General features: G+C 33.5%; 1 protein-coding gene across 4 annotated transcripts in view; it reads left to right on the top strand.

Moving 5' to 3' along the window:
* Positions 1–1,242: 1,242 nt before the first annotated feature.
* LOC106872458 (shell matrix protein) overlaps positions 1,243–27,071 on the top strand; it is a 101,518-nt gene continuing 75,689 nt past the window's right edge. For 2 of the 4 annotated variants that reach the window (XM_052969994.2, XM_014919468.3), the window contains exon 1: positions 1,516–1,650. The gene's annotated coding sequence lies outside the window, so the exon portion shown is untranslated. Of the gene's footprint in view, positions 1,651–27,071 lie in introns of all 4 variants that reach the window. The other 2 variants (XM_014919467.3, XM_014919469.3) reach the window with 2 other exon arrangements.

Raw genomic sequence — 27,071 nt, 5'->3', positions numbered from 1 at the left:
ACCATAACGTCTCATATTCAACCGAAATATGGTAAATGCCTGGTTTTAAAAAGTCGTTAGAAGAACACCTGCGAAAGACTTCAATTGACTAACGCTCTGTTTGGATGGAAAATTTATCTTCCTACGTAGCGTTAGAAAACAACAGCAGCAACAACAACAACAACAACAACAACAACAACAACAACAACAACAACAGCAAAGAAACTGGATTGAAGCCTTTGTCCTATTTACCTGCGATATTCATGAAATGGTTAATTTGAAAAGATAATTTTGATATAGAGTTGATTCATTTGGCAGCTCAATTTCAACATCATTGTATTGCAGGTCATAGTGACTTCTTCAACAATCCATTTAATCTTACTCATATTTTAGAATTTCAAGAGAAGGGTCGTTACAACAGCCTCTCTATTGTACAGCCAGAGCCGACCCCGTATTATTTAGTCTAAATATGCAACATATATTTAAACATCATTAGCAATAAATAATGACGGCAACAAAAATAACCGAACAAACAAGACAAAAAACAAAAAAAAAACAAAAACAATTATCATTATAAATGTTAAAACGATGTAAGTTTGTTCTCTTACGACTACCACCATCGCTTTCTTCCCCCCTACTTATAACTATCATCATCATCATCATCATCAGCATCACATTCACCACCACCACCACCACCACCACCACCACCACCACCACCACCACCACCACCACAACCACGACGACGACGACCACCACCACCACTACCACCACCACCACCACCATCATCATCATCATCATCATCATCATCATTACTATTATTCTTGTTATTATTATTATTTTCCTGTTCTGGAATTTGTATTATTTAATATACAAAATGTGGTATTAACACTTCTGTAGGCTTGAATCGTCGTCAATGTAAAAAACAAAAAAGAAAACATAGAGAAAATATAAACAGATCTACATACACACACACACACACACACACACACACACACAGACACGTCGAGGTATAGACACAAATGCATACACAAACATTAACAGGAATTCATATAGAAACACTGTAATAAGCAAGCATACACACGCACACACACACACAGATGAAAACGAGCGAGCTTAGTAAGACTGAACCGAAGCCCCTGGCACTACCGACAATGACAGGGGGCGGTTCCATCATTCGCAATAATGATGGAGGGGCTAAGCACTCTTATATCTTTTCCTTTTATTTATTTACGAAACAAAGGGCTCCAAACCAATTTTGTTGTCATATGAAATTTTACTTGTCCGTTGTGGTTAAAAGGGTACAACCTCTAAATAGTTTACTAAACACATGAATTGAACAAAAAATTCCAATTATGCAGGTGAATCGTTACTTCTTTAGCCGAATTTCATCCTTTATTTCCCCACCTCGCTCTCTCTCGTTACTCTCTCTCTCTTGAAAACACTTACGAAAAATACTAAAACATTAGAAAAACTAAAGAAGAATGCGCTCGTATGAAGTTATGAGACGAGAAACCTTGAGAACATCCGGGTTGCGAACAAGAGTATAATGTCCTTGATAAGTTGTGATTATTGTCTTGCTGTGCTGTATTTAAGGAAGCCGGTGACAGCGAGTGGATATCACATCGGTCACAATAAGACGACTGCTTCACAAATATTATCATCTGATATTTGGTATGTAATCACTTTTCTAACACAGTTTTATATTTCACTGATAGTCTTTCTGTACCAATTGACAGAATTGATAATGTTATATAAATATAATGTTACATAAATGAAGCATTATCTGTTGCATCATATACACTCACACATAAAGAGTCACACATATAGTATACGTGAATATATAGCCATATATCATACAAACACGCACACACACACACACACACACATGTTCCGCCGTAGGCGATGTTACAGCATTTTTTTCACGTCTTTTCTTCCATATCATGTATATATATTTACAAGAGCACCCAAAACATGACGTAGAGTTTATACTTATTGAGAACTAGTTCGTGTCTTTGTATTTTTTTCGCTGATACAAGGAGTGTTCGTATACGTATGATCACTCAGATAGTGCTCGGTATATATATATATATATATATATATATATATATATATATATATATATATATATATATGTATATATATATATATATATATATATATATATATATATATATATATATATATATATATATATATATATATATATATATATATATATATATATATATATATGTATATATACACATACATACATACATACATACAAATACAGATATGTATATATATAGGTTTAATATAAAAGCTCATATATACATACACACTTAGATGTACATATTCACTCATAACTCTCTCTTATTCTCTCTATCTATCTATACATGCATATATAATACTTTATGTAGTATATGTGTATATATATATATATATATATATATATATATATATATACACACATGTGCTCACATGTCAATATGAATATATATATATATATATGCATGTATGTGTATATATATACATATATATATATTATTTTATTTAAAAGAATTCCAACTCTGTCTGTTTTTTTTATGTTTTTAATGTTTTATTTATATTCTTGTAAAATTAATGTGGGATATAGAATATGGAATATATAATATATAATATAAAAATGGATGGTACAATGAAATGAAGTATTGAATGTCTTATTGAATATATGGAATATGTCTTATTGAATATATGAAATATTGAGTGTTCACTCAATATTTCATATGTTCAATAAGACATTCAATAATTCATTTCATTGTACCATCCATTTTTATATTATATATTATATATTCCATATTCTATATCCCACATTAATTTTACAAGAATATAAATAAAACATAAAAAACATATAAAACAGACAGAGTTGGAATTCTTTTAAATAAAATAATATATTCCTCTATACACGATCATACAAAACCCATTTTTGTATTTACTTTTACTCACACACACACACACACACACACATACACACACACACACACACACACATACACACACACACACACACACACACATATATATATACCTTCATAAATATATTTTAGCTATACATATAAGTATATATAGGTAAGAGCATAAATTTATTTTTGTGTATATATATATATATTTATATATATATATATGTATGTATGTATGTATGTATGTATGTATGTATGTATGTATCTGTGTGGTTTCCTACGTCGTAAGCTATAATACATTTCTGAAAATTATACGACTCTCTTTAGTCAGCACTCAATACATCACTAATACGATGTTTCGTGCAGAAATCATTTGAACGCACGAGCATATCTTAAAAAGCAAAGCAATGTAAAACAATATATATAAAAAAACAAAGCAAAACATCGAAAAACAAACAAAAATTCTCCATGAATTTGCTGACAATATCTGAAGAAATATAATAGAAAAATAATAGATGTAATGTTATCAGGAAGAATCAGAAAGCGTTTCCCAAATCTATATTATAAAAGTTAAGTGGCTAAAAGCGTATTTAATGTTTAGGGTATTAAAACGCTGAAATAGGATCAAATATGGCTAGAAAGAAAAAAAAAATATTGATTGTTATCATAAGCAAAAGTCGCCATATTTAGTGAATGGGGAAGAGCATCAGTGATTATATAGACCAAGAATTTATATTAATTTTGATTTTATATAATCTATTTTGTAAACATATAGCGTGATTCCTTACATGCTTTCAAGACCTCCCCCACCAATCACACACATACATACACACTCATATATATATATATATATATATATATATATATATATATATATATATATATATATATATATATGTATGTATGTATGTATGTATGTACGTGTGTGTATCTATCTATCTATCTATCAATCTATCTGATTATTTATCTATGTACATATTCTTCTAAGTATGTATTTATGTCTCTATTAGTGCAGTTAATTCTTCTTCCCATATTAAACGCTGTAATATTTTATATTCCAGTCACCTATTTAGCAAGAATTCCCCTCCCCAACTTTCTCTTGATTTCCGAAAACATGCACCAGGTATTCTTGCTTATTTCGATTAAACTGATGAGTTTGGCAGGGTTGTTAGAGCATCAGGTGAAATGCATTGCCGTGTGTATTGCGGCCCTTTGTGTCAAGAGCTCAAATACTACCGTGGTCGGTGTTACCTTTTATCCTCCTAGCGAGAATGTTAGAGCTTCGTACACAATGCATTGCCGTGTTTGTTTCAGCTTTTTGCTTGCTAAGTTCAATTCCCACTGTGGCCTACTTCCATGATATTCATAATCCGCCTCCCAAGTTACCGCCACCACCCGGCACCTTAGGCAGCCCATACAGAATGCACTTCTTCCCTCCCATCTACGTAGTTCGTCGGGCGAAATGCTTAGCGGTATTTCGTCCGTCTTTACATTCTGAGTTCAACACGGGTCGATGTAATCGACTTATCCCTTCCCCAGAATTGCTGGCCTTGTGCCAAAATTTGAGACCAATAATTTTAATTACTACTTGCTAAACCAATGACACATTTCTCATTTCTAGCATTACATGCTCAACGGAATTTCTTCCGGCTTCTTATGCTCTGAGTTCAATTTAGCCAAAGTCTTAATTTACCACGGATGGGGCTCGTTCTGGGGAATGTTGTGATCTCGGTCTCTCATACACCTTGGAAACCGGGTAACCAGCCTTTTGCATCCCTGGGCTTGAGAAAAAAAACTTTAATAAATTATCTAAGGATGGATGTGGTTGTGTGACAAGAAGTGTGCTTCTCAACCACATACTTCCAGGTTCAGTCCCATTGCGTGGCACCTTTGGTAGGTGTCTTCTACTATAGCCTCGAGCAGACCAAAGCCTTGTGAGTCGGTTCGGTAGACAGAAACTGAAAGAAGCGAACTGAAAGAAACTGAAAGGCGGCGAGCTGGCAGAAACGTTAGCACGACGGGCGAAATGCTTAGCAGTATTTCGTCTGCCGCTACGTTCTGAGTTCAAATTCCGCCGAGGTCGACTTTGCTTTTCATCCTTTCGGGGTCGATAAATTAAACACCAGTTACACACTGTAATCGACATAATCCATTTGTCTGTCCTTGTTTATCCCGTATGTGTTCAGCCCCTTGTGGACAATAAAGAAATAAGAAACTGAAAGAAGCCTGTCGTTATAAGTGTGTGTGATTGTGCCCCCACTGCTGCTTGACAACGGTTGTTAGTTTTGTTTACGTCCCCGTAACTTAGCAGTTCGGAAATAAGAGATCGATAGACTAAGTACCAGGCTTAAAAGATTTAACTCCTAGGGTCGATTTGCCCCAGTATGGCCTCGGTCAGATGACTGAAACAAGTAAAAGATAAAAGACAATGTTACTGTGAGATGTGTTCAATGCTATTCCACCGGCAACAACGTCATTAAAATCGAAGAAGAAATGGCATTGAGAGAAAATTGAATTTTTGAAGAGCAAAGCTGTTTGTAAAGAATTATGCAGATATATAGAAATGTAAATTGGTTGAGATGGAAGGAAAAAAATAGAGTTGCAGAAACTTTGGCTTTCCGAAGAAAAGTTTCAAAACTAAAAAATACTAAGTATATAGCTCTTGAATTTAAAAAAGTCTTTAAACAAAAAATGAGAAATATTTATGTTCTTGTCAAAATAAGGTTAAATAAGAAATGTCAAATTAGTATTTGGATTATTATAAAGTTGAACTTAAATTCATAGGTGAAATTAAAGGAAAAATATTAATTTAATAAATAATATAGACTTGATTAGATTTTTATTTAAACTCAGAAACAAAGCTAGTTAGACTACAATTTAGAATGGTTGTCCTTTGTGACGAACATACTGTTTATATCTTTTATCCATTATTTGCTTCAATCATTGGACTGCGGCCATGTATTTATAGCTTCAATGATATTTTCTTTATTTAATTTTCTTTCGAATCGCATCCTAATTCTCCTCTTGTACTCTTTAGTGACCTTTTCATATCCCCTTCCATTATCTTATCGTCTTGCAGCACTTTTAGATATTTGCGCACCTCTTTATTTCATAATGATCTAATGATGTTGTCTTGTGGTAATTTTATGCCATCAGAACTTACCTTCCAGCCTCTCTTTATAATTAACAATGCGCACGTATTTACCTCAAATTGCATTCTTTCATTAAATTACATTCTTCTTCTTCTTCTTCTTCTTCTTCTTCTTCTTCTTCTTCTTCTTCTTCTTCTTCTTCTTCTTTTTGTTCTTGTTCTTGTTCTTGTTGTTCTTGTTCTTCTTGTTCTTGTTCTTCTTGTTCTTGTTCTTGTTCTTGTTCTTGTTCTTGTTCTTCTTGTTTTTCTTGTTCTTGTTCTTCTTGTTCTTCTTCATCTTGTTGTTGTTGTTGTTGTTGTTGTTGTTGTTGTTGTTCTTCTTCTTCTTCTTCTTCTTCTTCTTCTTCTTCTTCTTCTTCTTCTTCTTCTTCTTCTTTCAATTCTGTTTCCACTTCTTTGCCAAGTCTCTGTCCTGATATCTAGGGCAGAGAGACGCACTGTATACATTGGTAGGCAATTAAAATAAACACACCAGATTGTTAATTTACGAAGCCATGTGTTAGATAAAAAATGGGAAGAAAGACAAAGAGAAAAAGGAAAAAATAAAAAAATAAAAAAGTAAACAAAGAAAATAAAAGAGAAAAAGGGAAAGAAAATTCACAGCTACAATGCTCTTCTCAGTACGCGTGACGTACCAGTTAAGACAATCTTTTGCACTTCTTGCATGAATGTCCCGTTTTTGATCATTCCAAGTTTTCCTACAACCATTGGTATTGTAACCGTCTTGAGATGCCGCATCTTTTAGATTTCGACCAGCAAATCTTTTTATATTCTTTTGCCGAGATATTATGGTCACAGGTTATGCTCATGTCAATCAATCAATAAACGGACTTTATTGTCTTGGTCTTTCACAACAATATCTGGCTTATTTGCCTTGACTGTCCGGTCTGTACATATTGGAAAGTCTCAAAGAATAGTTACAGTTTCTCCTTCAGGGCGGTGCTTCTACCATTTGTCAGGAGTTTTGATTTTGTAATACCGACAATTTAGATATTGGCTAACTCTGTCATGTCTTGATTTGAACTCTATAGATGCTAAAACCGTTAACCCGGGGATTAAGCGATCCACTGTTTCAATCCCTTCGTTGCAGTATCGGCACTTTGGGTCTACACCAATTTTCATTACATTGGTTTGATAGTTCCGGGTCAATAAGCTCTGATCTTGAGCAGCCAATATAAAACCTTCACTCTCTCTCTTTAGCCCTGATCTCCGTAGCCACAGATGAACGTGCTTCTGGTCTAAATCAGCTTGTTTGTTACGGGCTACATATTTGTCATGCAGAGGTTTTTGTTCCCACCTATCAGCCAATTGTTCAAACGCATTTTGCTTTGCTATCGATTTCACCTTCTTTGCAACTACAGTTGCCGCACTTCCGTCATGCTGTTCAATCTGGGTATTCTGCACAAACTCACTTGAAAAAATTTTGTTCTCTTTCATAACAGAGTGAAGATTCTTATGTATTTCATAGTTTTCAAATAGAATGAAGCTTCTTACGTTTCCAACGAGTTTTAGCATCCAGTCGTTAGATGCTTCAAGATATGTTGCCAGTCCAATTCTGGTGGCTTTGTAAGAGATTTCAAATTGGATCAAGCCTTGACCTCCTTGAGATCTGGGTAGGTAAAAACGATCAGAACGCTCAATCTTGTTCGCTCTGGCTGATTCTGTGAGAGCAAACAGCACCCTGTTGTGAGAGGTCTCACAGAGTCACTTTACGCATATTATAATCTATCTATATATATAAAATCCTTTGTCTTTATGTTCCCAATGCATTCTCAAACGGCTCAACCAAATCAAATCAAATTTTACATGGTAGTACTATCAGACCCCGTGAGTGTCAACATGTAATTTTTTTGGATTAAAACAATGCTGACTCTGTGAAAAGAATGTGGAACAATGTAACCCATTCGGTAAGTGGATGTGACAGCCTTGTACAAAAAGAATAGAAGCGCCTTTCATCCCTCCGAGGGCGATATACGAAAATATCAGCTACGCATTGGAAGTAATCGACCTCCCCTTAGCCATTTTGTGGCTACTACTACTACTACTACTACTACTACTACTACTACTACTACTACTACTACTACTACTGGTGATAATGATTTCGACTTGAATATGATGTCGTTTCTGTGCTATCAATAAATTACCAAAAAATTTTGGAAAATATCTAAAGTGTAATTGTGATACACTCGATTGTCATATTCGGATGATTGCGAAATTATATATATTTTGTAACACGCAAATACACACACACACACACACACACGAACACCCCCCCCACGCACATATTAAGTGGGGACACAAAGAAAAGTGATACAACCAGAGCCTACTAAATACAATATATGCAATCTCTATTACTGTATCTAACTTGGCGGAGTTCAAGTAGCAAGTTAAAGAACGGCAAAGTATATTTTCATACAGAAAACACAATACCATATATGGATATAATATTACTGTTATATAAGAGGTGTGTGAGTTGTATCAATCAAGTCTTCTCCTTCAGAATTAACAATCATAGCTAACTCGTATGTAGTTCGTTTGCACAGGTTCGGATATCTACCCATCACCTGCTTGTTTGTCTGTCTGTCTATCTATCTATCTATCTATCTATCTATCTATCTATCTGTCTGTCTGTCGGCCTGTCTGTGTATCTGTCTGTCTGTCGGTCTGTCTGTCTATACGTCTGTCTGTATATGTCTGTTTGTCTGACTGTCTGTCTCCTTGTTTGTCTCACTGTATTTTTATCCGTCAATCTGTGTATCTGTTTGTTAGTCTCTCTCTGTCTGTCTCTCTCTATCTATCTATCTATCTATCTTTCTGTCTGTCTGTCTGTCTGTCTGTCTATCCGTGTGTCTACATGTACACTTGTCTGTGCCCCTTTCTCTCTCACTTTGTCTGTCTGTCTGTATGTCTGTCTGTCTGTCTATCTATCTATCTATCTATCTATCTATCTATCTGTCTGTCTGTCTGTATATATGTCTGTCTGTATATATGTCTGTCTGTCTGTCTGTCTATCTATCTATCTATCAATATATATATACATATACATACATACAGAAGCACACAAACACACGTACACTCACACGCACACACACACTCACACACGCACACACACACTCACACACGCACACACACACACAAGCCACACACACACACACACACACACACACACACACACACACACACACACACACACGCACATAACTCACTATCTCTCTATACATAAATGTGAAGCCATAGCTACATAACATTACAGCACATTACAAATCTCATTCCTTTCTCGTTAAAACTTTCACTTCTAACGTTTAGTAGAATAAATAAATGTCTGCAAATATCTTTGCTTCGATATTTCACCTTCTGCTATAAAAATATGAACCCATTTACTGAAAATAATTGAACAATAAACATTTTGTCTGTACTTGGATAAGTTTATGCAAGACGTATATATATATATATATATATTAATATAATATACTATAATATTCTATATGTATATATATACATATAAATATATATATATATATATATATATATATATATATAAGTATATATGTGCGCGTGTATGTGTTTCATACGTGACACTTATCAAGCATTATGATTTACGCACATACGCTTGTATATGTATTTTTTAAAATTTATCTTAATGGGCAGAAATTACAAAGTGATTCAAGGGTTGAGTGTTTCGTTCATGGACCCTGTGAAACAGTTTGATATGTGCCATGCACGGAACTGTAGGACCTTGAGTCATTCTGTAACGTCTGGTAATTAAAAATAGAAAAGAAGTTTATATATATATATATATATATATATATATATATATATATACATATGTATACAGGGTTGGCTAAAGGCACCTGACAGTAAATCTAAACCTATATAATTCCAAGATGAAAACAAAAGAAATTATTTTATATGAGACTTCGCTAATAAATAAAGAAATGTTGAAAAAAGAAGAACGGTGATTTTTACTCAGAGTATTCAATTATTAAACATTCATAATGGGAAAGAATAGATTAAATTGAATATTAAATGTTCATGGAATTTTGATTTATCGTTGGGTGACTTTTGGCCAGCCCTCTATCTATCTATCTATCTATCTATCTATCTATCTATCTATCTATCTATCTATCTATCTATCTATCTATCTATGTTTTCTTTTGAGTTCTATTTATCTTGTTAATTCTACCAAACCTTCTGTCTGTCTGTCTCTGTCTCTCGCTCCCTCTCTCTCTATCTGTATAAATTAAGCCATTGGTAATTATGTTTTATACAACGACCAAGCAGAATGACATTATATTTACTCTGTCACCATTTACTTTATAACCTTGACAATATTTTAACACTTTGCAGATGTACATGAGAAACATGGCAGCTGCTGTATCTTTGCTGTTAGTCGTGTAAGCCGTCTGAAATATTTCGTTTTATTAGGAAAGACGAAATGACGTTAAGTAGTATTAAGATAAATAAGCCGTTCTTATTATTCTCTCTCAAAACCCTGCTAACTGTAGCTGCGGTGAATACAGCCTCTCCACATCTCATTTTATTTACCTGGAAGTTAGCAACAGCAACAGCGACATCTAGTTATTTTGTTGAAAGACTTTCTTATTCCTCTCCTTTTATTTTCTGCTTCTATCATTTTCAGAAATTTCTCCATCCACTCCATTCAATGATCTTTTATGGCGCATTGCGGGCAAATTATATCCTGTCTGCTCCTTTTCGAAAGTCATTGACCTTGGTGTACACCATTATACACATTTCATTTTAGCTCTTTCAATCACCACCCCATATGAAATCTGATCATTTAGAATCCCGACATGTTTGAAATTCTGCACTTTTACAACATTAAATTTCATCATCCACTTTTAATCTATTATGCTTGACTAACCCTCGCTCTCAACAACAAAGTCAATATCTATTCCGGTATAGGTGATTGAGACAGCATTTAATTAAAATAGTCACCTACGTATCACATTTAATGCATACAGACTGTCGAAGGTTCAGATGCTGCTATATTTGTCTTGAGATAGCATCTCTTATGGAATCGATGCATTAAAAGTACAATGAATATCAGAAAGACAAGTGTCTAATAGCAACTATGAAATTTTTATCTACGTTTTCCTATATCGTCTAAGTATGTAGATGGTTGCGTGTACGCGCCACTAAAAAAAGCTCCAAGGAGTGAAATGCATCTAGTGCTCTCGCTGGTCGCTGCTGGGACGAATTTCCACTTGCTCTCTCTAATATTGTGTTTTTGATATTTTTAATACAGCAAATCTTTAAGATGTTATCTCTGAACAAATACTACACTAAGTGGCCTATTGATAGTATGTATTCAATGAATATGATATGTAGGTGGTTATTTCAATATCTATTCGCTGACGTTACCGTATATGGCCCTATAAGATCATATATACGCTTTGTTATCAAGACACCTCCCTATAACAGATAGAGCCAGTGGAGCTTATGAAGTGTCCCTAAGTTCGGTTGTGTGGAATAGAAAACTTGACGATTTGGACAATGATAATTCAGTTGAGTGTGTTCAAGTAATGGTTGACAAAATTGGAGAAGGAATGAATAGGGTATTTTGTAGAGGTCAAGGTATGAATGAAGAGGTAATAGCAACGATTGAGAGATGTGGGAGGTGCGAGGGAAGAGAATCTAGGGAGAGGAAGTGGGGGACAGCTAAGGAGTCAATGTGGTAGTGGTTAGAATTTCAAGTAATTAGTCCACCACCGATTCTGTACTGCCTAATATGGAGAGAAAATGTGTTTCAACCTCTCCCATCAGACATCTGAGTAATGAAATGTCAAGGTTTCTCGCTCTATATTCTTACACATCTTGTTGGCAAAGGAACTAAATTGTGTTAGACCAAAGACTAGTATGGCCGCAGTACTCACAAAAACGAAAGGAGCAAAGTCACACTAAAACGAAATAAAATAAAATAAAACACACTACAATACTCAGAAGGGATCACATAAAAAGTATTCTCCAATCAACGGAGCTTTCATGGTAAAGTCAATAAACTTGCTAGAAATAGCAACTGACACTTAGGAAAAAACCCCATTAGATTATACAACCCTAGAAACATTATGACTATAAAGAAATAAGAGATCATAGTTAGAATGTTTTCGATCATTCCCCTGTTTTAGATCAGGGCTGAACTGATTGCGCAAAATTTCACATTTGTTAGAGTTAGCGTATCATATCACTTGCAGTCTCTTTCCTAATGTAATAGTCACTTTTACACATTTCATACAATGAAGTCGACCTGGAACCCACTTTCTAACGACACGCACAATTCATCCCTTGCTCCTGCAAATACCTTTGAAAAATAGTGTTATATCATTTTATATGGAGAAAGTCTTGAACCTCGTCTGGCACAAGAACCTTCCTCTGAACCTGCTCGCTTTCGAGTCATCTCTTTTGAAGTACTGAATTGAAATTTCCTGTCAAATCTATCACTTCATCGCAGCATATAACGACGGATCGATTATAACCGATCCGTTGATATTGCCGTCAAGGCCATTAATAAAGCAAGACCCGCATATGTTTTCAAAACAGAAATTTCCATAGGTCAGTAATGCAAAATTGTATGCAGGCATTTTGTTGGCCATCAGATTAGAAGCCTAATGAAGGATGAATAGTTCTTAAGATTAATGAGAGAAAGAGAGGAAAGCATGGCAATCCTTCATATCAGAGGAGAATAATTTTCTTGAAAACTACCGATGTTCAGAAAACGTGTGCTTCGTTGAAGTGATACGGAGTTTTAAGACTCTCGGAGCGCATCTGGATTATTTCTTTCAGAATTATGAAGAGTAGTGATAAATAAGAGGAAATGTTCCATTAAGATATTGATGGAAGATGGGAAAAAAGGTCTCAGACTCTTTTTAGCTTTTATAACGTGACAAGATTTTTTTATCAAATACAGGTGTAGTTGAAAAAGCTGAACATATAGAATAAAATTATTGTCGCTTTTAGATTCACTATTGTCATATTATTTAAATTCAGTTACAAAATCTCCAGCAATAGAAAAAAACATTCAAAATACAGTGTTACTAATTGCTTTTCTGTTAATTATGTCATACTTCATTATTAGGTCATATCTCTTATACAGCAATTTCTCCTCTGAACAAGCATAATCTGTTTCTTCTAACCACAGACAGTCCTTGGCAAGCGATTTTACACTTGATTACATGTTTCTACGTACAAATATTAACCAACTCAATGTAGGCAAAGCATCATATAATCACACACAGCATTCGTGAACAAAAATCTTACAATGACGGTGACGGAATGATAAGAAAATCTTATGCAACACTATTTATACACAATTGTTACTCATTTCATGAAAACGCTATGATAAAACACACCATTCCTACACATGGTTAACTCACAGATAACACATTTCCACTCGATAAATTTAAGATATGAACAATCTTCAATGATATTTCTATAATGGTATCTTCTGATGATAATATAATCGTTAAAAATCGTCTTAGTGAGACGCTGTAATCCCCCGATTCTTAGACTATAATAGCATCAATGGATAAACTGAATCACGTATGCTGCGTGGCTGAGAAGCTCGCTTTCAAGCCACGTGATTTCAAGTTCAGTCCAACAACGTGGCACCTTGGGCAAGTATGGTTTACTACAGCACCGGACCGACCAAAGCCTTGTGAGGTAGTGAGTAGAAGGCAACTGTGTTGAGGCCCACCCCACCGTGAGTACTTATATATAATATGGCAAATGAAAGACGGAGGATGGAATATACGAGAATTTATTATTTATTATTATATACATACACATATAGATACGTGTGTGTATGTGTGTGTGTGTATGTATATGTGTGCATGTCAATGTTTGTTACCCATCACCGCTTGACAACTGGTATAGGTTTGCTTACGTCCCCGTAACTCATCGTTTCGGCAGAAGAGAACCGTTAGAATAAGTATCAGACTTTAAAAGAAAAAAAACCCTCTCGAAACATATAAGTACTGGTGTGAATTTGTTGGACTAAGTCCCTTCAAGGCAGTGTTTCAGCATGGCCGCAGCCCAGTGATTGAAACAAGCAATAGATAAACGATAATTAACTTTGTGCATCTCAAGATCAAATCTATTCAAACATTCACCTCTCTTGTTGCTAAAAATATTGAATTTCATCTCACATTAAACATTTGTTCATTATTTTTTCATTAGAACTTCTACTTACTCTTTCTTTCTCATTATCTATGTTCACGCTCAGCGAATCATCAATTTCTTTGATCTAGAGGGCCTGAAATAATAAAGTAAACACTTTAATAGTAATAACTCTCTTACTTGAACACAAATAAATATTTTTCTTTTATATAAGCACAACTTAATGCATTTAGATAATGCAAGATGGCGATGATTTAATAATTTAATACACAAAAATTGCAAATGAATTTAAATTTACCTCTTAAAAAAACAAAAGCAAAGCCTCGTTGAAATTGTTAGCGACTTTCAAAGACATAAATTTCCAGACATTAAGAATTAATTTCACAAAAAATTAATTTATTAAGCTTGTGGTGGTTGTAGGAATCTGATTTTTGTTACTTCGCAAAATGACGGTTGTGGACATGTTCTGTCATTATAATCCCTCATCAATTCTCTATTAAATATTAATGTATTTAGTAATATATAAGGCGGTGAGCTGGGAGAATCGTAATAACTCCGGGCGAAATGCTTATCTTACGTTCTGAGTTCAAGTTTTGTCGAGGTCGACTTTGCCTTTCATCCTTTCGAGGTTTGATAAAATAAGTACTAGTTCAACACTGGGTGGATGTAATCGACTTAGCCCCCCCTTCGAACTGCTGGTCTGTGCCAAAATTTGAAACCAATGTACTTGGCGGTATATTATGGTTGCAAAACGAAATACCGTATCCTTGCTGGCAATTAATATCTACGTATCATCTGCCAGGGATATGTTCAATATGTAAATTGGTCTATCCAACAGTGTTGCATCACTAATATTAGTGGATGGATATTTAAGCATTAGTAGATAGTTGATGAGTTGGATTTGGTAGTGATGAAAGAGCAATTACACTTGAAATACGTATGTACACCAATTACCTATTTTTTCTATCTTCGATCGCATTGTTCGTATACAAGTATTCGCATATGAAACATATCTTTCAGTGGTGGCTCTGAATTATTCCGAAAAGCAGTAGAAATAAACCTAAAAATGAGAGCATTGCACTGCTAACACAAAAACAAGGCACAAATTTAACTTGTAAACCTTTAATATACTTGGTAGTATACTTGGCTGCAAAACGAAATACTGTGTCCTTGCTAACAATTAACACACACACACGTCTGTGTGTGTATGCATATGTGATATGCATATGTGTATATCTATGCATGCATCGCTTGATTTTTAACGTCACTATTATGTGTTGCGCTACTATGTGTTGCATACCATTTTTGACTACTGGCCGTAGTCAAAAAAGGCAAAATACTGCATGAAGAATACGTCAATACTCTGAACACCTGCTGTGACATCATTGTCACATCTATGCAAAAGAGTGTAGGTCAGTAGCAGAACTGAAAGCCATATTCTTGTTGCATTAAGAGAACAATCAAGTCATGGGATTGCTCGAAACTGAGTTGGTATATATATATATATATATATATATATATATATATATATATATATATATATATATATATATATATATATATTGTTGTACTTGGGGATGGTCATATTGCCAGTTTAGCCAATAAAAACACACGCACTGTATATTTGGTGTTAATTTGCTTCAGCTTTATATTACATTAATCTTATATATATATATATATATATATATATATATATATATATATATATATATAAATGTATATGTATATATATGTATATATAAATGTATATGTATATATATGTATATATATATGTATGTGTGTGTGTGTGAGTGTGTGTGTATGCATATACATATTTATACACATACATATATTAAATATATATATATACATACATGTATAAATATACATATATAATATATTGTATCACAATATATATATATATATATATTTATAAATGTATGTATATATATATATATATATATATATATATATGTATATATATATATATATATATATATATATATATATATATATATATATATATATATATATATATATATATATATATATATATATATATATATATATATATATATATATACATATATATATAATGCGAATCTCAATAATTCATTTGTTTTGTCTCCCTAATGTTAAGCAAACAAGAGATAAAACATATCCGGATATGACTGATATATTTATTAAATCCAGTCCAGATAAAACGTCAAAATACACATAAACCAGATTTGAGATTGCAACAGAGAGCAATGAAAGTAAAAGCTACATGATATGTAATCCAATGTTCTACTATGTTAGTAGACACGATTAAAGCAATTACTACAAGTAATCCTTGCGTAATTCGAATAGACAAATGTTACTATCTCTCTTCTATTTAATATCTTTCGCGTTACAAAATTATGAGAGGAAGAATTAGACTGTTTGCTTTCGATCTCTCCACGCTTTAGTTTCTTTATCCAATTCTCTGGTGCAGAACTACTCACTTCCTTATGTTGTTCAATAATGGTTAATAATATCAAAACATGAAATAGTACGGATATTATATCTGAAGATGAAAAGTCGTAAATTAAGTTGTCCGTAAAGAGAACTGGCCCTAATCAATAGTTAAACGTACAACCCAATATACGGCGCAGTTAAATTGCGCCATCTCCTTTTGTATGCTCAGTATTTAAGGCAGTTGTGCATAACTGCATATTGGCTAAAATATGTTTAATATCTGTCAGAAGCCAATGGTTCAAGCGAAGTAACCTGTTTTGAGTAGAGATGAATGGCTCAGTTCAATGCTTTACCATTGATTTTCACACGGGAATCTAATAAATTTAATCAGATAAGAATAAAAGAACAAAAATAAAGACAGGCTCATATATTATATCTATACTTCTCTTCTTTTCCCTGTCTATCCAACTTTTCTGTCTTTTCTTCCTATAACGTCCTCTCGTTTCCTTCTTATATGTAGCTCTCATCCTATTTCTCTTTTCGTATTTCTTTCTCTCTCTCGTATTATATATATATATATATATATATATATATGTCTTTCTCTGATTCACTCGATATCTTTCGCTGTTTTTCTAGACAGTTGCTTTTTATATTTGCTTTATTCCTTTTCATTTTCTTCCATTTTCTCTCTCACTTATTCCTACACATCTTCTTTCTCTCTCTCCTTCCCCCTCTCTCTCCTTCTCTCTCTACCTCTTTCATTGTGTATGCTTTTTTTTTCACAGAATGCTCTTTATTTGAATTTAGTTTTCTAACTTTCATCTCATGCTTTTAACTCTCATTCTCTCTCATTCCTTCTCTTCTATTTCCAATCCATCGTATTTCTCTTTGTAGCCTTTTCTCTCTCTGTCTTTATTTTAATTACTATTCCGTCTCCTCTGTCCCTTTATCATCATCTCACCCACCACTTCACCCCTCCCCATTTCTCTCGTGCTGTCTCTTCCCCTTCTTTCCTTCTACATGTATTTTCCTTTCAATTCTCTGATTATTCCACTTCTTTCAATGAACCTCATAACTGTTTTAGGTTTCTGTATATTCAGCTATTCCAGCTTTTGAAAGAAAGGTTTTTATTAGAAAAATAGCTCCATTATTTAAGTGATGCCAACTCAAAGAATTACCAATTCCTTGAGATGTTATTTATTATATTACATCAGAAATTTAAATAACTTTCAATTAAAATGTATTTCTATTATTAACACGTAGAAACATACATACATACATATGTATACATACACACATACATATGTATATATACATACATATATACAAGTATATATAATTATATAAATATAATTATGATAATAAGGGGACTAATGAATAGCGCCACATGCTAGAAATAGACGCCAAACGGCTCTATGAACTACAATTATTTACTGCATTAGTACGGATTAAAAGTGAGGAAAGTGAATAAATAAGATTTTTAAAAGTAAGATTAACCATAAATCCATTGAAAGAGAGTTTAGCAATGAATTGACACGCCATTTTCTAAGTCGTTAACGACTCATTGGATTCCGAGGAATTTTTCTTTTTTATCAATTAACTTGCTACAATTATTAGACTGCGGCAATGCCGGGGCACCACCTTCAAGGGTTTAGTCGAACAATTTGACCCCAATACTTTTTTAAAGTCCAATACTTATTATATCAGACCCTTTTTGCAGGACCACTAAGTTACGTAAACACATCAACACTGGTGGGGGACAAACACAGATACACACACACACACACACACACACACACACACACACACACACACACACACACACACACACAGAGGGACATACACGCACAGGGACATACACGCACAGGGACATACACGCACATGCATATATCCATATATATATATATATATATATATATATATATATATATATATATATATATATATATAGTGCAAATCAGAGGTGCAATCTGTGTGGGTGTTTTTTCAAAACACTGTCTGGTTTAAAAAGCCACATCAGACGCCATGAAAGGGCTAAGGTGTAGGTGCAGGAGGTGGTGAAACTCTGTGTAAGGAGTAGACAACCACCATATATATATATATATATATATATATATATATATATATATATATATATATATATATATATATATATATATATATAAATATATATTATTATGATTGACCGTTGACTGAACACTATTCAATTTTTTTTCTCCGTGTTTTTCTCCTTGTCTCCGTATTCTTTCTGTTGAAGAGCGTAGCTCGAAACGTCAAAGACTTTCCGTATTCCTGGGCGTCATTCTAATATATCCTTTTGTTATTTACACCACCTGTCCTCGTCTGTTGTTATTATTTGTATATTCTCCTAAATATATATATATACGACGAGATTCATTCAGTTTCTTTCTACCAAATCTACTCATAAGGCTTCAGTCGGCCCGAGGCAAAAGTAGTGCCACACAGTGGGACTTACCCGAAATCATGTGGTTGCGAAACAAACTTCTTGTAATACATCGACTATGTAAATCTTCGATTTTCATAGAGGGTGGCTCTACTCGCCTTCATTGATGACCAAGGTGAGCACTTGCAGTTACGATATGTAATGGTTTGCGGTTTACTGAAGGAAGACATGCGTTGAGTTTTGTGCAGTAGCCACTGTATACAGTCTATTTATAACTTCCACACAAACACACACGCACGCGCATACACACACATATTAATGCAGGATGCATATACATATTTGTATGTAAAGTTAGCTTTACCTACATCTATACCAGCATATATATACACATAATGTATTGGTAGATGTTGTAAAGTATATACTTAACGGCATATATAGATACATAACAAGAAGTAAGAGAGATTATTAAATGTGTGCGTATATGTGTATATATATATATATATATATATATATATATATATATATATATATATATATATATATATATATATATATATATATATATATACATACATTTATATATATACACATACATAAATATGTGTATATAAACATGTACACGTATATACAAAAACACACGCTCACATATGTACATACCTGTATATTTCCATACACAAACTCTATTATGTGTAAGCGACGATAAACACGAATTTAATATAGGTGCTTGCAATTACTGGTTTTAAATGGATACATAATTTTGATTATATATATATACACTGTGTGTGTGTGTATACATCTTCTCACACGCACATTCAAATACATATATGCATAACTACATGGTTGTGTGTATATGTGTGTATATGTGTGTGTGTGTGTGTGTGTGTGTGTGTGTGTGTGTGTGTGTGTGCACGGCAATAAATACAACCGCTTGCAATTACTGATTTTAATGGATACATAATTTTTGATTTGTTATTTATTCGTTATTTCCACTATTTATGAGTTTAGCTATAAAATCTTCCTTAATAGGATAATGCATTGTGGAGAACAACAGATTTTGATGCGAAAGAGCTTTTTGAAAGCTACACAACCACGCCTTCGTTCCTCTACAGAACAAGCACTCTATCGGGGGAAAATCTTTTCCTTACATTTTAATATCATAATCTAGACACGCATACGTGTAAAGACACATCCGCGCATATACACATATACACACATTAACACAAATATATAATATACAGATGCATAATATATATGCTATATGTGTATATATTATATGTGTAATATACATATGTATGTGTATAGTATACATGTACACACATATATAATGTGCATGTTAATTTATGTGTGATAAACGGGGTTTACAATCCATGATTTCGGATCCTTTCGATTCGCACGATTCATTGTACAGGTCAGCAGGGTGAAAACGGAAGCTATAGTGCTAAGTGATGCAAATGGTGTAGATATCGCTAGATTCATCAGTTGAGATAATCCCGGTTTATCATACATAACTTAACATAACTCGCAATCTACTCTTTATCACGTGAGGCTGTATTGAAAAAAGTGTTTCTAATTAAAAAAAAAGAAAAGAATTTTCTATGTATATGTATATGCGTGCATGTATGTATGCATGTATGTATGTATATGCATATATATATATATTTATATATATATATATGTATATGTATGTATGTATGTATATATATATATATATATATATATATATATATATATATATATATATATATATATATATATATATATATATATATATATATGTATATATATATATATGGGAGAATATACAAATAATAACAACAGACGAGGACAGGTGGTGTAAATAACAAAAGGATATATTAGTATGACGCTCGGGAATACGGAAAGTCTTTGACGTTTCGAGCTACGCTCTTCAACAGAAAGAATACGGAGACAAGGAGAAAAACACGGAGAAAAAAAAATTGAATAGTGTTCAGTCAACGGTCAAAAATGTATATATGTATATATATATATATATATATATACGTATGTATGTATCTATCTATTTGTCTGTCTGTTTGTCTATGTATATACATACTCGTATATATATATATATATATATATATATATATATATATATATATATATATATATATATATATATATATATATATATATATATATATATACATATATATATACATATACATATATATAGTTGATAAAAAAAACGGAGAAAAAGACAAAAAAAAACAACAACGCGAGGAAGTGGTACATGCAAAGCATTAATAAGACGCTCAGAGAAGGAAAGAAAGGGTGTTTTATGTTTCGAGCAGAATACATGCATACATACATACATACATACATACATACATACATACATACATACATATATAGAATGACTCTCTCCAGACACAAGATATATATATATATATATATATATATATATATATATATATATATATATATACTGATGGTTTGTTGCCAACTTAATGTGGCAGTCCCAGGAAAGGGAAAAATGCTACTGCTATTTAGCCCTAGGAGACACCGTTTCCAGTTGGCCATGACACCTTTTTTATGTCCGTATGTTTTCGGGGTGAAGGGCCTATGTATGCGACGCGTGTACTGTATGTCTTACTAGTTTTCTAGTATGAATAATCTTTGTGTAATACAAAATTAATTATTATGTTTTACTATCCTCATTGTACTCGTGATATATTTTTGTATTTCCCATCCCTTCATTTCTTAGGATAAATTGTAAACAATCGATATTTTTCTAAAACAAGCCTGAGCAGAGAAATCTCCGGTTTGTTTAACGAGAAAAGAATGAGGCGCAGTGAATTGATTACTTTCCTCTTCTTATTGAAAAGGGAGCGAGAATGAAAAAAGAAACAAACAAGAAAACAAAAAGAAAAGAAAAACAAAAGAGTGGGCGGTCAAAAGAGAGAAAGGCAGAAAAAAGATTTTTTCCTGCTTGCTTTCAGTCTTTGCAGAGGCGTAACCATGTTCTGAAGTTGAGAGGAGTGAGCATATAAAAAAAGGCGTCGTGACACACCAAACAATCTAAAACTCATTTCACTCGTATTACGTGAAGTCTTTCATTAGTTATACTATACGTAATTGTATTCTACACTCATTAATTCCACGTGTCTGTTACAATGTCATTATGTTATAAACCTACAGCTACTGATATATGTGTAACGTGAAAAAGATGAACCACCACGGGATTGTTGAGTGTAAAGAGGTTATGACGTCACCCGACAGTTCAAAAACAAGAGACAAAACAAACTAATGAGAGGTCAAGAGATAGAACGGCAGAGAAAAGCAAATTTTTTTCTGCTTACTTTCAGTCATAGCAAAGAAAAAGCAATGGTATTAGTTTCTTCGTATTCTATTGTTCCCTTCGAGAAAGGAACGTCAAAAAAAAAGAGACAAATAAACGGGCGAGAAGCGCTGTTTTTAGTACCCTGTGCGACAGAGATCAAAGACTCTCCTTTCCTCATAGTTAGATAGATTTAGACGAGAAATGGGTATCAAATCAATTTGCAAGTTTGTCGTATTGTTGATTCTGGTGTATTCCAAGTCATCCTTCGTCACTGATATATATATACTTTTTGGGACAATGAACCTCAGATCATATAAAGCAATAATTAGTAGCATCTTTTCTTTCTATGTAAACAAGGTTTTTCAACCCAATATTTACATGCTTTTATTTATAGCCTTATGTGCTTCGCGATGCACTGTTCCAAAAATGAAATGTCTTTAACAAGGCGCTCTGTAAATATGTGGTTTCGAATTTGGTTCCACTGCGCATCATCTGCTCGATCAAAAGCGTATGAATGCAGTTTGATAAAGGGTAAGTGTATAGAAACTCATCGGAGGATAGTAGATTTAATCGGTCATCTAGTTTAACGAAATTACCATTCAGCCATTGAGAGGAATATCTTTAGTGGAGTCACTCTGTTGGATGTATTTATAGTAGATTTCCCGCCTGAGGATAACTGCTTTCTTTCCGTCCACCAGTCTTGGAGACCTTGGAGGGGGTCGAAGTTGGTGTCAAAAACAAAACAAAATCAAAAAACAAGCGAAACAAAAACAAAAAACAAAACAAGAAACAGGAAAAAACAGAGTGAAAACCGAAATGAAGTCCAGCGTTCATTATACATGAAGAATAATTTTACGGTAGCAACCACAGATTCTGTACGGTACAAGACAAATTAATATTGGTTGCTTAAATAAGCAAAAGGCTAGCCTCCCCCCAAAAGAAATATTTCACGATCTCTCGAAAGTTTAGAAATTTTCATGACGTCAACATATATATATATATATATATATATATATATATATATATATATATATATATATATATATATATATATATAATTCTATTTGGGGATGGTCATGTTTCCAGTTTAGCCAATAAAAACACACGCACTATATATTTGGTGTTAATTTGCTTCAGATTTATTTTATTTTTTACATTAATCGTATTTCGCCCAGAGTTCTTTCATCACACTTCTGTGACCTCATCAGTGGTCCTTTGCTTTCTTCTTTCTTATTCGTGTGTCTTTCCTTACTAACGATCAGCCATTTTGAATTTTCTACAATACAACGAATATATAAACGAATATTTAGATATATATATGTGTTTAAAACAGGATATTTGAAGCATGCAATATGTAAGTGATATAAATGGTTTCAAAAGCCTTCATGCAATGCAGGTGAGGAGGTGGGCAAAATATGAAAGGTGATGTCAGTAAATAAAAACAAACACAAAGAAGAACATATTCTATTTCATTATAAATACTATTTAATAATCTTTCGGGAGAGATTCCTTTTATCAAATATGAAAAATAAAAGAACCCAAGAATTCGGAGACATGGTTTGTTTCTGCTCTTTCTTTACAAGCTGTTGATAACATATTCATTCTCATACCCCGCACCCTCACCTGCAGTGAAGCACGATAACGTTTATCAGTGTGTGTGTGTGTGTGTGTGTGTGCTTCAGTATATGCTTGTGTGTACAGGTTATTAAATTTCTGAATATTCATTTCATAACAAAAGCAACATAAATCTATGTATGATGTCTCAGTATTGTTTTACACGAAATCGTATACTGATAACTTACGTTGGCACAAGGCGCATGCATTTGCAAAGAAGATGTATGATTCATCAAATACATCGAATGAGATGAATTGACTTTATCGTATTGTCACGTATAGGGAAAATGTGTAATTTAGCTGAAGTGCTCTTGAATTAAAGACCTTTATAATCTAGAAGGTCACTTAACTATATAGTGAAATCCATCTGGTGCGGCACTCCAGTGTCTCTGCTACTTGAATATTAATTAACATTAAAATATCAAGGGGTATTAAGCACAGCGATTACTGTTTTCAGATTTTAAACTGTAGTCGTTAAAAGCATATATATGCTCATATATTTCACTCAGCCTATGTGTGTTTATTTTCAGATTGTTGATTTTTTTGTAACCCCAGATAATTCTTGATCGAGTCAAAATAAAATATCAAAAGCGTTCCACACATCATACGTGACCACCCTACCAGGAAAATCTTTATCGTCCCTCTTTTTAAAGTTATGGAGCATGGGATTTGACTCCTGTGTTTAGTAGGTCGGCCAAGAATGTTGAGGCTCGCCTGATGTTTCGTACATATGCATTTACGCCTGTTTACTGGTATGATAAAAACTAAGACTTTTACTTCGCAAAATATGAGATTCCAGGTTCGATCCCACAGCATATCACCTTTAATAAATGTGTCTTCAACCATCGGGTCTCTTCGACATAAGCCTTTAAAATGAATCTAGGTTGACAGAAACTGAATATGAGATCGTGCAATTAACTGTACCTGTAAGTCACGTGATTGACTGTGCCAAACTTGTTGCTCATAGTATCACGTGACGTCTCTGACTGAGAATCACTTTACGATTAATAATACCTGTGGATTATTCAGCCATTTCTTCTATATTTCAATGTGTAAATAGTTAAGTTGATCAAACAATTGAGATATATATATCGAGATCGAAAAGATATATATGGCTGTATGGTAAGAAGTTTGTTTCCCAGCCGTATGCCTCTGGGTTCAGTTCCTGTACGAGGCACCTAGGGCATATGTCTTCTATATCCTCGGGCCGACCAAAGTCTTGTTGTGATTCATCTGGATGGAGAATTCTTGATGCCTATGACTCTCATGCTATACAACACCCCTTTGCCATTACATGCGTTTGCTGGAAACTTTGAAAGTCTACCATCATTACCATAATAACTGTAGGGGCTAACGAGAACGGTTGAAGGCGAACTATTTCATTAATTAATTATTTAATCATGTATACAAACCAATGTATAATAATGAAACGGTTCCTGTGACTATCGAAACGATCGCAATTTTTTTATGTAACAAGTTACGTAACAACATTGTCACCAAGTTTTAATCTGATTGCTATATATATATATATATATATATATATATATATATATATATATATATATATATATATATATATACATAGAGAGAAAGAGAGAGAGAGTGAGAGTGAGAGAGAGAGCGAGTGAAAGAGAGAGAAAATGGGATGAGAGAAAAGAGCGGTTAAGTAAGATACAAAGAGACTATGTGAGAGAAAGAATTGCTTGATTTGATATAATCTGTGACTATGTAAAATAACATTAAGCTTATACTTTGTAATATACAAATATCAAGAGACTCTCCACAACATTTCAAAAAACTATCTCTTGATTTTATTATTCCGTCTACTCATAATAATAACTTCTACACTGATTATAAAATTGTAGAATGTCCCCTTTATGTGTTTTTCCAACGATAAATCCTATCATGTACAAATACATAACGAGGCTGATAATTCTGTTTTGGAATAAAAAGAATATGACTATAAAAAAAGACCATTCAGAAAGACTGTAATAAGTATCTAAACCAAAGCAACAACGTCGATTTATATATTTTTTCTGGAAATATACACAAAGGCATGTTATTCTACCAGGAAGAGAACTTGGTAATGAAAGTAGATTTAAATTTTATATATATATATAAAAAATATATATATATATATTACTATAATATTTTGTAATATTGTGAAATGTTCAATGAGGTGACCAGAAAAGAAGATGGTGACTAGTGAAAATAAATTAACATTTTCTACAGCGTGAAACAAGTTGGTATAGATCTTTGTATGGCATTATTGAATTGAATCACCATAATAATCTATATGGGAGATATCTTATCTCTTTGTTGGCCTCTTCTAGATTGCCTGAGACTATACAAACAATCCATCCACAGATATTTGTATCTGTGCACGCTTACACATGCAAGTACTGATCCACACATATGTTCGTTCACATATGTCTACGTAAGAATATGTATGTATGTGAAAGCGGCGAGCTGGCAGAATGGTCAGCACGCTGGGAAAATTGCATAGCGGCATTTCGTCTGCCTTTACGTTTCTAGTTCAAATTCCGCAGAGGTCAACTTTGTCTTTCATCCCATTTGGGGTCAAGAAAATAAGTGCCAGTTGAAAATATGTATGTATATATGTATGTATGTATGTTTGTGTGTGTGTGTGTATGTATGTATGTATGTATGTATGTATGTATGTATGTATGTATGTATGTATGTATTAAATAAAGGTGACGAAGCGGCGTCGGTTGCAATAGGTGACGAAGCGGCGTCGGTTATATTTAATACGTTCGTGCACTCTCAAACGTGAAAAGTCCTTCACCGCGGAAACTGTCACGGGAGAAAATTCTCCCAAAAGACAATATGCGCAAAAACTCACTGCTGGGTTTGAATGACATCACTGGGCTGTGGTCTCTACCTTCCCTTTTAGCTTAGGTACACATGAAGTCGCAAGCATTCATTGACACCCGGACGACCCTAAAGAATATCGAAAATATGAAAGCTGGTAGGAGGACAGTCTGAAACTACTTAACCCAAAGAAGGAAGAAAAAGTTTATTATTTGAAGCGAACTTTATTCTCTTTGTTATAAAGCATCGACGTAGGATACACACAGTCCTGAATTCTGTTGTATACTTACACTATTGGTGTGCGACTTCTTATTAATCATGAGCAGT

The sequence above is a fragment of the Octopus bimaculoides genome, chromosome 8 (assembly GCF_046866305.1).
Source record: "Octopus bimaculoides isolate indiv1 chromosome 8, ASM4686630v1, whole genome shotgun sequence".
Lineage (NCBI taxonomy): Eukaryota > Metazoa > Mollusca > Cephalopoda > Octopoda > Octopodidae > Octopus > Octopus bimaculoides.
The sequence above is the reverse complement of the archived record's forward strand: the minus strand, read 5'-3'. Positions and strand labels throughout refer to the sequence as shown.